Here is a 16,230-nt window from a genome sequence, read left to right on the forward strand (position 1 = left end):
AGAACCAGCCACATGTAACCCCAACACCAGCCCCATGTAACCCCAACACCAGCCCCATGTAACCCCAACACCAGCCCCATGTAACCCCAGCACCAGCCCCATGTAACCCCAACACCAGCCCCATGTAACCCCAGCACCAGCCCCATGTAACCCCAACACCAGCCCCATGTAACCCCAACACCAGCCCCATGTAACCCCAGCACCAGCCCCATGTAACCCCAGCACCAGCCCCATGTAACCCCAACACCAGCCCCATGTAACCCCAGCACCAGCCCCATGTAACCCCAGCACCAGCCCCATGTAACCCCAACACCAGCCCCATGTAACCCCAGCACCAGCCCCATGTAACACTAGCACCAGCCCCATGTAACCCCAACACCAGCCCCATGTAACCCCAGCACCAGCCCCATGTAACCCCGACACCAGCCCCATATAACACTAGCACCAGCCCCATGTAACCCCAACACCAGCCCCATGTAACCCCAACACCAGCCCCATGTAACCCCAACACCAGCCCCATGTAACCCCGACACCAGCCCCATGTAACCCCAACACCAGCCCCATGTAACCCCAGCACCAGCCCCATGTAACCCCGACACCAGCCCCATGTAACCCCAGCACCAGCCCCATGTAACCCCAGCACCAGCCCCATGTAACCCCAACACCAGCCCCATGTAACCCCAGCACCAGCCCCATGTAACCCCGACACCAGCCCCATGTAACCCCAACACCAGCCCCATGTAACCCCAACACCAGCCCCATGTAACCCCAGCACCAGCCCCATGTAACCCCAACACCAGCCCCATGTAACACCAGCCCCATGTAACCCCAACACCAGCCCCATGTAACACCAGCCCCATGCAACCCCAACACCAGCCCCATGTAACCCCAACACCAGCCCCATGTAACCCCAACACCAGCCCCATGTAACACCAGCCCCATGTAACCCCGACACCAGCCCCATGTAACCCCAACACCAGCCCCATGTAACACCAGCCCCATGTAACCCCAGCACCAGCCACATGTAACCCCAGCCCCATGTAACTCCAGCACCAGCCCCATGTAACCCCAACACCAGCCCCATGTAACCCCAACACCAGCCCCACGTAACCCCAGCACCAGCCCCATGTAACCCCAGCACCAGCCCCATGTAACCCCAACACCAGCCCCATGTAACCCCAACACCAGCCCCATGTAACCCCAACACCAGCCCCATGTAACCCCAACACCAGCCCCATGTAACCCCAGCACCAGCCCCATGTAACCCCAACACCAGCCCCATGTAACCCCAGCACCAGCCCCATGTAACACCGACACCAGCCCCATATAACACTAGCACCAGCCCCATGTAACCCCAACACCAGCCCCATGTAACCCCAGCACCAGCCCCATGTAACCCCAACACCAGCCCCATGTAACCCCAGCACCAGCCCCATGTAACCCCGACACCAGCCCCATGTAACCCCAACACCAGCCCCATGTAACCCCAGCACCAGCCCCATGTAACCCCAACACCAGCCCCATGTAACCCCAGAACCAGCCACATGTAACCCCAACACCAGCCCCATGTAACCCCAACACCAGCCCCATGTAACCCCAACACCAGCCCCATGTAACCCCAGCACCAGCCCCATGTAACCCCAACACCAGCCCCATGTAACCCCAGCACCAGCCCCATGTAACCCCAGCACCAGCCCCATGTAACCCCAACACCAGCCCCATGTAACCCCAACACCAGCCCCATGTAACCCCAGCACCAGCCCCATGTAACCCCAGCACCAGCCCCATGTAACCCCAACACCAGCCCCATGTAACCCCAGCACCAGCCCCATGTAACCCCAGCACCAGCCCCATGTAACCCCAACACCAGCCCCATGTAACCCCAGCACCAGCCCCATGTAACACTAGCACCAGCCCCATGTAACCCCAACACCAGCCCCATGTAACCCCAGCACCAGCCCCATGTAACCCCGACACCAGCCCCATATAACACTAGCACCAGCCCCATGTAACCCCAACACCAGCCCCATGTAACCCCAACACCAGCCCCATGTAACCCCAACACCAGCCCCATGTAACCCCGACACCAGCCCCATGTAACCCCAACACCAGCCCCATGTAACCCCAGCACCAGCCCCATGTAACCCCGACACCAGCCCCATGTAACCCCAGCACCAGCCCCATGTAACCCCAGCACCAGCCCCATGTAACCCCAGCACCAGCCCCATGTAACCCCAACACCAGCCCCATGTAACCCCAGCACCAGCCCCATGTAACCCCGACACCAGCCCCATGTAACCCCAACACCAGCCCAATGTAACCCCAGCACCAGCCCCATGTAACCCCGACACCAGCCCCATATAACACTAGCACCAGCCCCATGTAACCCCAACACCAGCCCCATGTAACCCCAACACCAGCCCCATGTAACCCCAGCACCAGCCCCATGTAACCCCGACACCAGCCCCATGTAACCCCAACACCAGCCCCATGTAACCCCAGCACCAGCCCCATGTAACCCCAACACCAGCCCCATGTAACCCCAGCACCAGCCCCATGTAACCCCAACACCAGCCCCATGTAACACCAGCCCCATGTAACCCCAACACCAGCCCCATGTAACCCCACACCAGCCCCATGTAACCCCAACACCAGCCCCATGTAACCCCAACACCAGCCCCATGTAACCCCAACACCAGCCCCATGTAACCCCAACACCAGCCCCATGTAACCCCAACACCAGCCCCATGTAACCCCAACACCAGCCCCATGTAACACCAGCCCCATGTAACCCCAGCACCAGCCACATGTAACCCCAGCCCCATGTAACTCCAGCACCAGCCCCATGTAACCCCAACACCAGCCCCATGTAACCCCAACACCAGCCCCATGTAACCCCAGCACCAGCCCCATGTAACCCCAGCACCAGCACCAGCCCCATGTAACCCCAACACCAGCCCCATGTAACCCCAACACCAGCCCCATGTAACCCCAACACCAGCCCCATGTAACCCCAACACCAGCCCCATGTAACGCCAGCACCAGCCCCATGTAACCCCAACACCAGCCCCATGTAACCCCAACACCAGCCCCATGTAACCCCAGCACCAGCCCCATGTAACCCAAACACCAGCCCCATGTAACCCCAACACCAGCCCCATGTAACCCCAGCACCAGCCCCATGTAACCCCAACACCAGCCCCATGTAACCCCAACACCAGCCCCATGTAACCCCAGCACCAGCCCCATGTAACCCCAACACCAGCCCCATGTAACCCCAGCACCAGCCCCATGTAACCCCAACACCAGCCCCATGTAACCCCAGCACCAGCCCCATGTAACCCCAACACCAGCCCCATGTAACCCCAACACCAGCCCCATGTAACCCCAACACCAGCCCCATGTAACACCAGCCCCATGTAACCCCAGCACCAGCCCCATGTAACACCAGCCCCATGTAACCCCAACACCAGCCCCATGTAACCCCAGCACCAGCCCCATGTAACCCCAACACCAGCCCCATGTAACCCCAACACCAGCCCCATGTAACCCCAGCACCAGCACCAGCCCCATGTAACCCCCAACACCAGCCCCATGTAACCCCAGCACCAGCCCCATGTAACCCCAGCACCAGCCCCATGTAACCCCAACACCAGCCCCATGTAACCCCAGCACCAGCCCCATGTAACCCCGACACCAGCCCCATGTAACCCCAACACCAGCCCCATGTAACCCCAGCACCAGCCCCATGTAACCCCAACACCAGCCCCATGTAACCCCAGCACCAGCCCCATGTAACCCCGACACCAGCCCCATGTAACCCCAACACCAGCCCCATGTAACCCCAACACCAGCCCCATGTAACCCCAGAACCAGCCACATGTAACCCCAGCACCAGCCCCATGTAACCCCAGCATCAGCCCCATGTAACCCTGACACCAGCCCCATGTAACCCCAACACCAGCCCCATGTAACCCCAACACCAGCCCCATGTAACCCCAGAACCAGCCACATGTAACCCCAGCACCAGCCCCATGTAACACCAGCCCCATGTAACCCCAACACCAGCCCCATGTAACCCCAACACCAGCCCCATGTAACCTCAACACCAGCCCCATGTAACCCCAGATCCAGCCACATGTAACCCCAGCCCAGTTGGCCAGTACCTCCTCATCTCTGGGCTTGTCCTAGTCACAGCTCTCCCTGACAGAGCCTCATGCTCCTGCCCCGACCTTTAGCTACATACCTCTGCACATAGCAGCCAGTACAAAGAGCACATGCACACAGCAGTCACACACACTCACTGTGTACCGTCTACACACACACACACACACACACACACACACACACACACACACACACACACACACACACACACACACACACACACACACACACACACACACACACACACACACACACACACACACACACACACACACACACACACACACACACACACACACACACACACACACACTGCTGACACAGTCACATAGGCCTGGGGCTATTATTTAAGCTGGAAAACCCTGGGAGACCAGCTGAGTATTGTGGGGTGGAGGTGAGATCCCACTCACAGTGTTCAGAGCCTGACTTCAGACATCTTTTTGGACACACAGCGAGAGGATCAAACAGAGCTAGAGAAAAGCAGAACAACATCTCTCACACACACACACACACACACACACACACACACACACACACACACACACACACACACACACACACACACACACACACACACACACACACACACACACACACACACACACACACACACACACACACACACTTCCCATACGTTCCAACGTGCTGAGGGAACATTTCCCCTACTGTGCTGTATATTTCTCATGCCTCGTCTATGGGACCCTGTGACCTAGTCAGGTTGAGGAGGTAAATAAATCGTCAGTGGTTCTTCAGATTCAGTGAACCAAGCTCAGACTTGCGTTAGCTCCTCCAACCTAATGCCTACACTTTGTCTTTAGCTCAGTGGGCTTACGCAGTCTTGTGGCAGCCAGTCAGTCACTTAAACAGGAGCTCCCTCCCAGTGGTAGTGAGTGGTATGAGGATGGGGGCATGTAGGGAACACCTACTGCGAACTCATTCAGCTCATGTATGGAGTCAATACAGCTAATCCCACTGTTTACTTAAAACAAGAGCTTTGACAGCCCACACACCATAAGCTCTACACAAACACACAAAACACACACACACACAGAAATACGTAATTTGGTTTAAAAGTAGCCTGGGAACGCACATAATAACATGCAATACAATATACAATACATTACACACACAGTTGATAATACATTCCAATACAGAAAGTAGACAAATAACACAATTCCAAATCTCTAAGCAGATTCAATTCAATACCTCTGCTCTTCATCATGATCAAATTGAGTGATGATATAATGACGGTGACCTTTACTGCAAACCTTACTGGGATGTGAGAGGGAGGAGGGAGGGTATGGAGTGTGATTTAAATGAGCAATAACTGGGCCTCCCGAGTGGCGCAGCAGTCTAAGGCACTACATCACAGTGCTAGAGGCGTCACTACAGACCTGGGTTCAATCCCGGGCTGTATCACAACCGGCCGTGATTGGGAGTCACATAGGGCAGCACACAATTGGCCCGGTGTCTTCTGGGTTACTGGAGGGTTTGGCCGGTGGGGCTTTACTTGGCTCATTGCGCTTTAGTGACTCCTTGTGGTGGGCCGGGCGCTTGCAGGCTGACCTTAGTCGTCAGTTGAACTGTGTTTTCTCTGACACATTGGTGTGGCTGGCTTCCAAGTCTAGAGGGCGGTTGTTAAGGAGCGGGGTTAGCAGGGTCATGTTTCGGAGGACGCATGACTCCGCCTTCGCCTCCCGAGCTCGTTGGGGAGTTGCAGCGATGAGACAAGATCAAAATTGGGGAGAAAAAGGGGGTTAAATACAAAAAAAGGAAATGACCAATATCTTCAATCCTAATCTGGGGTCATCCCAGGTCTGTGGATTAGAGGGGGAGAGGAGGGCATACTGTAGAATACGTGTTTGACCGCAATACATTTTACTTTAAACTAGTGGGCCTCGACAACGCAGACACACCTCTTACTGTAACATCACCTGGGTTACGTTCAGTATGAACAAACGGGACAAAATGTTTTGAAACCTGAAACAAAAATCTGCATTGTTATTGGGTAAATTTGAGTGGGTTCCCTGTTCAAATGTTCTCCTACCATTTCATGCCTACCTATAACCTCAACTTGTTAAAGCAGGCCACACCTTAAACTCACTGAACTCTATCTTGCCTGAGGAGGGGGTGGCTTTTAAAACAGCGTAATTTCCGACCCTATAAGGCAACCCATTGAAATGCTCAGACGTTTGCACCAAGAAGCCGGCAGCGTGCTCTGGTCTCTGGTAGGAGATTGCTCTGTCTGCTCTAATGTCTTCCATGTGGCCTGCCAGGAGACAGCGAGGCTACATTCAGGAGTGGCATGCAGTGTTTCTCTCTGTAACCAGCTATTGACAATTTCCTCAAGTATGTGCGAGGCACACACACGCACACACACAATGTGTGAGGCACATACGCATATGCGCATTACACACACCCGCTACACACTTCTCCCCATCCCAATGAGGCCCTTGCTGCCGGAAGAAATCAAAGGCCAGCTTGTTCTCAAAACACAATGGGGAATGGGGAATGAGGAACACTATCGTCCATAGTCAATAGGGACTTGTTTGTCCACGTCCAGAAGTTTCAGTAAATCAGTGTGTTTGTGTATATATATGTATATACAATACAATACAATTGCATCGCATTGTATATACAGTACATATACACAAACACACTAATTTACTGTGTGGACAATCACAAGGGTAAAAGTACTGGATGTGGACAATCACAAGGGTAAAAGTACTGGATGTGGACAATCACAAGGGTAAAAGTACTGGATGTGGACAAACACAAGGGTAAAAGTACTGGATGTGGACAAACACAAGGGTAAAAGTACTGGATGTGGACAAACACAAGGGTAAAAGTACTGGATGTGGACAAACACAAGGGTAAAAGTACTGGATGTGGACAATCACAAGGGTAAAAGTACTGGATGTGGACAATCACAAGGGTAAAAGTACTGGATGTGGACAATCACAAGGGTAAAAGTACTGGATGTGGACAATCACAAGGGTAAAAGTACTGGATGTGGACAAACACAAGGGTAAAGGTACTGGATGTGGACAAACACAAGGGTAAAAGTACTGGATGTGGACAATCACAAGGGTAAAAGTACTGGATGTGGACAAACACAAGGGTAAAAGTACTGGATGTGGACAATCACAAGGGTAAAAGTACTGGATGTGGACAAACACAAGGGTAAAAGTACTGGATGTGGACAAACACAATGGTAAAAGTACTGGATGTGGACAAACACAAGGGTAAAAGTACTGGATGTGGACAATCACAAGGGTAAAAGTACTGGATGTGGACAAACACAAGGGTAAAAGTACTGGATGTGGACAATCACAAGGGTAAAAGTACTGGATGTGGACAAACACAAGGGTAAAAGTACTGGATGTGGACAATCACAAGGGTAAAAGTACTGGATGTGGACAAACACAAGGGTAAAAGTACTGGATGTGGACAATCACAAGGGTAAAGGTACTGGATGTGGACAATCACAAGGGTAAAAGTACTGGATGTGGACAAACACAAGGGTAAAAGTACTGGATGTGGACAAACACAAGGGTAAAAGTACTGGATGTGGACAAACACAAGGGTAAAAGTACTGGATGTGGACAATCACAAGGGTAAAAGTACTGGATGTGGACAATCACAAGGGTAAAAGTACTGGATGTGGACAAACACAAGGGTAAAAGTACTGGATGTGGACAAACACAAGGGTAAAAGTACTGGATGTGGACAATCACAAGGGTAAAAGTACTGGATGTGGACAAACACAAGGGTAAAAGTACTGGATGTGGACAAACACAAGGGTAAAAGTACTGGATGTGGACAAACACAAGGGTAAAAGTACTGGATGTGGACAAACACAAGGGTAAAGGTACTGGATGTGGACAATCACAAGGGTAAAAGTACTGGATGTGGACAAACAAGTCCCTAGTAACTGATAATGCTCCTTATTCCACTGACAATAGCATTGTAACTTGTTTTCATTTATGTAACATTTTATGTATTTCTCCATCACTCCTTCTGTCACTCTATGCCTCTCATTTGACATTTTAATCATTTAGCAGACACTTATCCAGAGTGACTTGCAGTACTGAGTGTATACATTTTCATACTGATCCCCCATTGGAATTGAACCGGCAACCTTGGTGTTGCAAGCTCCATGCTCTACCAACTGAGCCACACGGTTTGTTGCTGTGTCCTAATTAAAGTACATGTTGTTCTGTACTTTGTCCTGGGCTGGCCAGCCGCAGCACAGAAACAGGAATCACACAATATCCCTACCACACGGGCTTGACAGCAGAAGAGCACAGATCACGTTTCACATAAAGTACACTGTGTATTTGTGTGTGTGTCCCTGTGTGTGTGTCTGCCTGCTTGCCTGCCTGTCTGTCTGTGTTTCTGTCTGTCTGTCTGTTTGTATATCTTGGCGAGTTATAGGAACAGAAGCAGTTAAAAGTGTGTCTGTGAAAGTGCTGTCTCTTGTTTTCTTTTTAAAATTGACTTTTGTTTATTTTTTTGTAAAGTGTATTTTTTGTCAAGTGTAAATCAAATGTGACTTGACTTGTGATAGCAACACCCTGTGTTTGGTATTAAGAGCCAAGTGGGAATATAAGCAACAGTGGCTGAGACATAAACACATAAGCACTTGCTATCAATTTGCTATCTCTCTCTCTCTCTCTCTTTATCTCTATCTGTCTTTTACGCAGGATTAAGTTGTCAGGTTTCATTGAACTCTCAGCACCCTCCACCACACAAAACCTTCTTAAGGTACTGTACAGTTATTTATAACTAAGTGTTGGGTAACCCTCTACTTTCAATGTACCTAACCACCCATAGATAGCACCTGAGTGGATTCACTGTCATGGTTACTTGGACACAGCAGAGGTGGTGTGTGTGTGTCTGGCTGTCATGTTCTTTTAACAAGATTGTCTGGTCGCTGCTGTGCGTCGGTCTACCCTGGTCAGACTTTTCTTTCCGAGGAATTACGCAACAAGCGTTCTGTGGACCCAAGAGGGAAATCGTCTAGGTGATGGCAAGGCCTCCTCTGATGTCACAGCGCAGGATTAACCATGGCAACCAGTCAGGGCTCCCGAATGGGGCAGCGGTCTAAAGCACTGCATCTCAGTGCTAGAGGCATCACTACAGACCCTGGTTTAATCCCGGGCTGTATCACAGCCAGCCGTGATCGGGAGTTCCATAGGGCGGCACACAATTGGCCCAGCATTGCCTGGGTTTGGCCGGGGTAGGCCGTAATTGTAAAATAAGAATGTGTTCTTAACTGACTTGCCTAGTACAATTAAATTACACAATACCTCTGTCTGTTACTACTCTTTCTCACTTCCTTGCTCACCCTTTTTCTCTCCCTACAGCCCATCTATAGAGAAGTCTGGAGTCTTCACTGCAGGGCTGGGGCCCAGGGCCTGGGTGCAATGTATAACATACATCATGGCCTGGACTGCCTGCTGGCTGGGGCCTCATTGAAATGTACGGCTTGTCGTTGGATGGGGCACAGCGGTGGGTGGGTGTGCATACTGTACAAGTTCTCTCTTTCTTTCTTGGTCTTTCTCTCTTTCCCTGGGTTCTGGTCTTGTCTCTGTATCACATTCACTCTTTCTCTCTTTGTCTATTGGTTTCTGCTATGTCACCATGGGCACATGCACATGCACATGCACATGCTCTACATGTTGTGCTGTACCCTCTCCCCTATATCACTCCTCTCTCCCCTATATCACTACCCTCTCCCCTATATCACTCCTCTCTCCCATATATCACTACCCTCTCCCCTATATCACTCCCCTCTCCCCTATATCACTTCTCTCTCCCCTATATCACTCCCCTCTCCCCTATATCACTCCTCTCTCCCCTGTATCACTCCCCTCTCCCCTATATCAGTCCTCTCTCCCCTATATCACTCCCCTCTCCCCTATTTCACTCCCCTCTCACCTATATCCCTACCCTCTCCCCTATATCACTCCTCTCTCCCCTATATCACTACCCTCTCCCCTATATCACTCCTCTCTCCCATATATCACTACCCTCTCCCCTATATCACTCCCCTCTCCCCTATTTCACTCCTCTCTCCCCTATATCACTCCCCTCTCCCCTATATCACTCCTCTCTCCCATATATCACTACCCTCTCCCCTATATCACTTCCCTCTCCCCTATATCACTCCCCTCTCCCCTATATCACTCCCCTCTCCCCTATATCACTCCTCTCTCCCCTATATCACTACCCTCTCCCCTATATCACTCCTCTCTTCCCTATATCACTCTCCTCTCCTCTATATCACTCCTCTCTCTAATCGCTAATATGGTCATACATTTGGTAGGAGGTTAGGAAGTGCAGCTCAGTTTCAATCTCTTTTTGTGGGCAGTGTGCACATGTCTCTCTCTCTCTCTCTCTCTCTCTCTCTCTCTCTCTCTCTCTCTCTCTTTCTCTGGCTGGCGTCAGTCTCCTACCCACGTGGGTTGGTTTTTCCAGGGGCACCTGATGAAGTCATCAGACTGAAGGAGTAGAGAAGAGAAGGAGGGAGGGAGGGAAGGAGCAACAGTAGCCAGGGTGTCCAAACATGGAAACTGAGACATACAGTATGGGAGAGGGGGGGCACACTTTTCCACTTCCCTCTAAATTGAACATTAACACATACATACAGGTCAATGGTCAGCACTGACTGACTGACGAGGTACAGCTGGGGTGGATTGGCCATCTGGCAATTCTGTCAAATGTCAAATGGGCTAAGCTATTTTTGAGTTGGGGGGGATGGTCGAAATTGACACACACAAAAATATTTTTTAAATATACAAATTAAAAATTAATAAGGTAACATGGCCAGCGGCCTATGGGCCTGTTAAGATGATTATTTTAAAGATTTTTGCGCAATTTCTCTGTTATACAGTGGACAAAGGCCGGCCGTCCCTACCAAGATGGACTGGCCCGGTGTCACGCAAACTGACATTCAAAGTCAAACGCAGCATCAGCAAAGAGACCTGCTCTGACTCTGTCATAAGTTAGACAGCCAAGATCATGGATCATAAAAAATTAAAAAGGAGCCTATTAACGTAGAAAGAACACATTCTACATTGTCACCTCACTCAAAACATTTTATTTTTAGGTCGGCTAAAGAGTGCCCCACCAGTTTCGAGCTCCACCAGTTCTGAGCCCCATTTTTATTCTAAAATGGATTCAATCGTTTTTTCCCCTCATCAATCCACACACAAAACCCCATAATGACAAAGCAAAAAAGGTTTTTAGAAATGTTTGCAAATTTAAATTTAAAAAAAGGAAATATTAAGCTTACATAAGTATTCAGACCCTTTACTCAGTACTTTGTTGAAGCACCTAAGGCAGCAATTACAGCCTCGAGTCTTCTTGGGTATGACACTACAAGCTTGGCACACTTATATTTGGGGAGTTTGTCATATTCTTCTCTGCAGATCCTCTTAAGCTCTGTCAGATCTATTTTCAGGTCTCTCCAGAGACGATTGATTGGGTTCAAGTCCGGGTTCTGGCTGGGTCACTCAAGGACTTTCAGAGACTTGTCCCAAAGCCACTCCTGTGTTGTCTTAGCTGTGTGCTTAGGGTCATTGTCCTGTTTTTATTTTTAATACATTTGCAAATATTTCAAAAAACCTATCTTTGCTTTGGCATTATGGGGTATTGTGTGTAGATTGAAGAGAACATTTATTTTTTAAATGTATTTTAGAATAAGGCTGTAAAGTAACAAAATGTGGAAAAATTCAAGGGGTCTAAATACTTTCCAAATGCATGGTAGTTTTTAGAACCCTTGACTTTTTCCACATTTTGTTACTTCACAGCCTTATTATAAAATAGATTTAAAAAATATGTTTTCTCTCTCTCTCAAGAAAGTAGAAAAGAGACCATGTTTGTGTGCGGCTTTATTAACTCAAAGATATATATTTTTTACATTGTTTGCCAACTGTTATGTGACATGTATTAATGCCAAAATAATATGCAAAACAGGCAACAATTGTACAGTAGAAATATATATAAAATAGCTTGCTCATATATACAGTTGAAGTCGGAAGTTTACATACACCTTATCCAAATACATTTAAACTCAGATTTTCACAATTCCTGACATTTAATCCAAGTAAAAATTCCCTGTCTTAGTTCAGTTAGGATCACCACTTTATTTTAAGAATGTGAAATGTCAGAATAATAGTAGAGAGAATGATTTATTTCAGCTTGTACTTCTTTCATCACATTCCCAGTGGGTCAGAAGTTTACATACACTCAATTAGTATTTGGTAGCATTGCCTTTAAATTGTTTAACTTGGGTCAAACGTTTCGGGTAGCCTTCCACAAGCTTCCCACAATAAATTGGGTGAATTTTGGCCCATTCCTCCTGACAGAGCTGGTGTAACTGAATCAGGTTTGTAGGCCTCCTTGCTCGCACACGCTTTTTCAGTTCTGACCACACATTTTCTATAGGATTGAGGTCAGGGCTTTGTGATTGGCACTCCAATAACTTGACTTTGTTGTCCTTAAGGCATTTTGCCACAACGCTGGAAGTATGCTTGAGGTCATTGTCCATTTGGAAGACCCATTTGCGACCAAGCTTTAACTTCCTGACTTAAGCTGTTGCTTCAATATATCCACATAATTTTCCTCCCTCATGATGCCATCTATTTTGTGAAGTACACCAGTCCCTCCTGCAGCAAAGCACCCCCACAACATGATGCTGCCACCCCTGTGCTTCACGGTTGAGATGGTGTTCTTCGGCTTGCAAGCCTCCCCCTTTTTCCTTCTAACATAACCATGGTCATTATGGCCAAACAGTTCTATTTTTGTTTCATCAGACCGGAGGACATTTCTCCAAAAAGTACGATATTTTTTTATGGCGGTTTTGGAGCAGTGGCTTCTTCCTTGCAGAGCGGCCTTTCAGGTTATGTCGATATAAGACTCGTTTTACTGTGGATATAGATACTTTTGTACCTGTTTCCTCCAGCATCTTCACAAGGTCCTTTGCTGTTGTTCTGGGATTGGTTTGCACTTTTCGCTCCAAAGTACGTTCATCTCTAGAAGACAGAATGCGTCTCCTTCCTGAGAGGTATGACGGCTGCGTGGTCCCATGGTGTTTATACTTGCGTACTATCGTTTGTACAGATGAACGTGGTAACTTCAGGCGTTTTGAAATTGCTCCCAAGGATGAACCAGACTTGTGGAGGTCTACCATTGATTTGACAGACTTGTGGAGGTCTTCGCTGATTTATTTTGATTTTCTCATGATGTCAAGCAAAGAGGCACTGAGTTTGAATGTAGGCCTTGAAATACATCCACAGATACACCTCCAATTGCCTCAAATGATGTCAATTAGCCTATCAGAAGCTTCTAAAGCCATGACATCATTTTCTGGAATTTTCCAAGCTGTTTAAAGGCACAGTCAACTTAGTGTATGTAAACTTCTGACCAACTGGAACTGTGATACAGTGAATTAATCTGTCTGTAAATAATTGTTGGAAAAATTACTTGTGTCATACACAAAGTAGATGTCCTAACCGACTTGCCGAAACTATAGTTTGTTAAAAAGAAATTTGTGGAGTGGTTGAAAAACAAGTTTTAATGACTCCAACCTAAGTGTATGTAAACTTCCGACTTCAACTATATATATAAAATTGTTGCCTGTTTTGCATATTCCTTTGGCATGTCACATATCAGTTTGCAAACAATGAAAAAAAAATGGGTTAATAAAGCCACATACAAACATCTCTTTTTTTGCTTTCTTAAGTAAGGCAGCTCCAAAATGCAGGTGTTTCAGCCTAGCTCAGTGCTTTCTGTGGTGGTGGGGCAGCCAGCGGAAAATACAGAGCGTAGGGGTTGGTTCTCTAGTTGCGCCGTGATTGGCTTAGTGTTCTGTTACTCATGGGGACACTACATCACCACAAAATCTACTGACAGAGCTTGAAAATTCAAGCCCCTTGGGTGCTGCCATAGAGTTACATTAGAAGTGCCCATCCAAGAAGGCTCAAGGTCATAGGCCACAGATAAAATTACGTCAAATCACGTTATATCTACCATAGCTTTGATTGGACTGATCATGTCAACATCATACTTTCAAAATCTTAGCTAGCAAGTTAGCGGTCATCATCATGAATAATGTCGACAATCTACAGGCAAATCCTTTTCGATCCATATGAAGAGAATTTATAGATAAAATGCATTGGACATAAACATTATACAACAAGTTGGTAATCACAAATTCAACAATGAGTGGTTTGGAAGGAATCAGTGGCTAACTGCAAGCGTTGCAAAACAATCACCAGACTGCTATTCAGTGGAGTGGGTGTGTGGTTCATGTCTGGGTTTAAGAGTCTCTTTTCCAAGCTTAAAAGGATAAACATTCAACAAGATGGATCAGAAAAGGTTGAATACATTGGCCATGCTGTGAATCCAACATGACTTCTGCCGCGTTCAAAACAACTGGAAACTCGGAATTGGGAAATCTCAGACTTCAATGAGTTCAAGACAACTGGAAACTCTGAAAAAAATGATCTCCGACTGGGAAAAAACGTTTTGAACGGTCATCCAACTCGGAATTCCAAGCCGGGAACTCAGGCTTCTTTCTAGAGCTCCAACCTGAACATCACTGACTTCATGATTCAACCTTGGTTTTTTCAGTGTTCAGAGTTCCCAGCTGTCTTGACGAAGTTTGATAACAAAATTTGCCCACGAAGGACTGCCATGCCACCTTCCTGTTCAAGTAAGAACAGCACAACAAGGTGAGTCCAAAAATGTAGGAGGGGTGCGTCACTTGAGTGGGTTGAGTCACTGACGTGATCTTCCTGTCTCGGTTGGAGCCCCCCCTTGGGTTGTGCCGTGGCGGAGATCTTTGTGGGCTATACTCGGCCTTGTCTCAGGATGGTAAGTTGGTGGTTGAAGATATCCCTCTAGTGGTGTGGGGGCTGTGCTTTGGCAAAGTGGGTGGGGTTATATCCTGCCTGTTTGGCCCTGTCCGGGGTTATCGTCGGATTTGGCCACAGTGTCTCCCGACCCCTCCTGTCTCAGCCTCCAGTATTTATGCTGCAGTAGTTTATGTGTCGGGAGGCTAGGGTCAGTCTGTTATATCTGGAGTATTTCTCCTGTCTCATCCGGTGTCCTGTGTGAATGTAAGTATGCTATCTCTAATTCTTTCTTTCTCTCTTTCTCTCTTTCTTTCTTTCTTTCTCTCTTTCTTTCTTTCTCTCTCTCTCAGAGGACCTGAGCCCTAGGACCATGCCTCAGGACTACCTGGCCTGATGACTCCTTGCTGTCCCCAGTCCACCTGGCCGTGCTGCTGCTCCAGTTTCAACTGTTGGAATCCTGACCTGTTCACCGGACGTGCTACTTGTCCCAGACCTGCTGATCATAAAATCATAATCATAAAGATCATAAAATATATTGTTAATATCGCTTCTCTATTTGAGTCAGGATGTATCACACATCTCCTGCTTAAAGAAGGTTTCCACTAGATAGCCACAAAGTCAAAATTGGCTACAAAAATGTGCGTTTTGATCTTAATTTAAGGTTAGGGTTAGGCATAAGGTTAGCAGTGTGGTTAAGGTTAGGCATTAGGTTTGCAGTGTGGTTAAGATTAGGGTTAGGTTTACAATCAAATAAGAAGAGAAATGGGGACAATAGGCAGAGTTTAGCCATAATTATGATTTTGTGGCTGTGTTAACTAGTGACAAACCTTAAAAAGAGAGAGAGCCATATACGTTCCCAGGTACAGTCCTTAGGTGGCCTGCCTTATGTGAGTGGCCACAGGCCTCTGCTGGGCCCCCTTGGTAAAGGTCTGGGTGCATTGTTGGAATGTGCTAGGTCAGTCTGGGCTTGGGATAGGTCAGGTTTGGGTTAAGTTGCACACCGGCAGTGTTTTTGTCAGGTGCAGCGGTGATCTACCACCCGTCAGCCAGCACATAGGGGTAATCCTAACCCTAAGAAGCTTTCACAGACGATTTCACGAGGCTAAGGGGAAGTTAGGAAAGGTTTGTAAACCTCTTCAGAGCAGAGCCAGGCTTGGCCTCTTGCTGGCATTGACACCTCTTCCTCCTCTCCTCTCCT

The sequence above is a fragment of the Salvelinus alpinus genome, chromosome 21 (assembly GCF_045679555.1).
Source record: "Salvelinus alpinus chromosome 21, SLU_Salpinus.1, whole genome shotgun sequence".
NCBI classification, from domain to species: domain Eukaryota; kingdom Metazoa; phylum Chordata; class Actinopteri; order Salmoniformes; family Salmonidae; genus Salvelinus; species Salvelinus alpinus.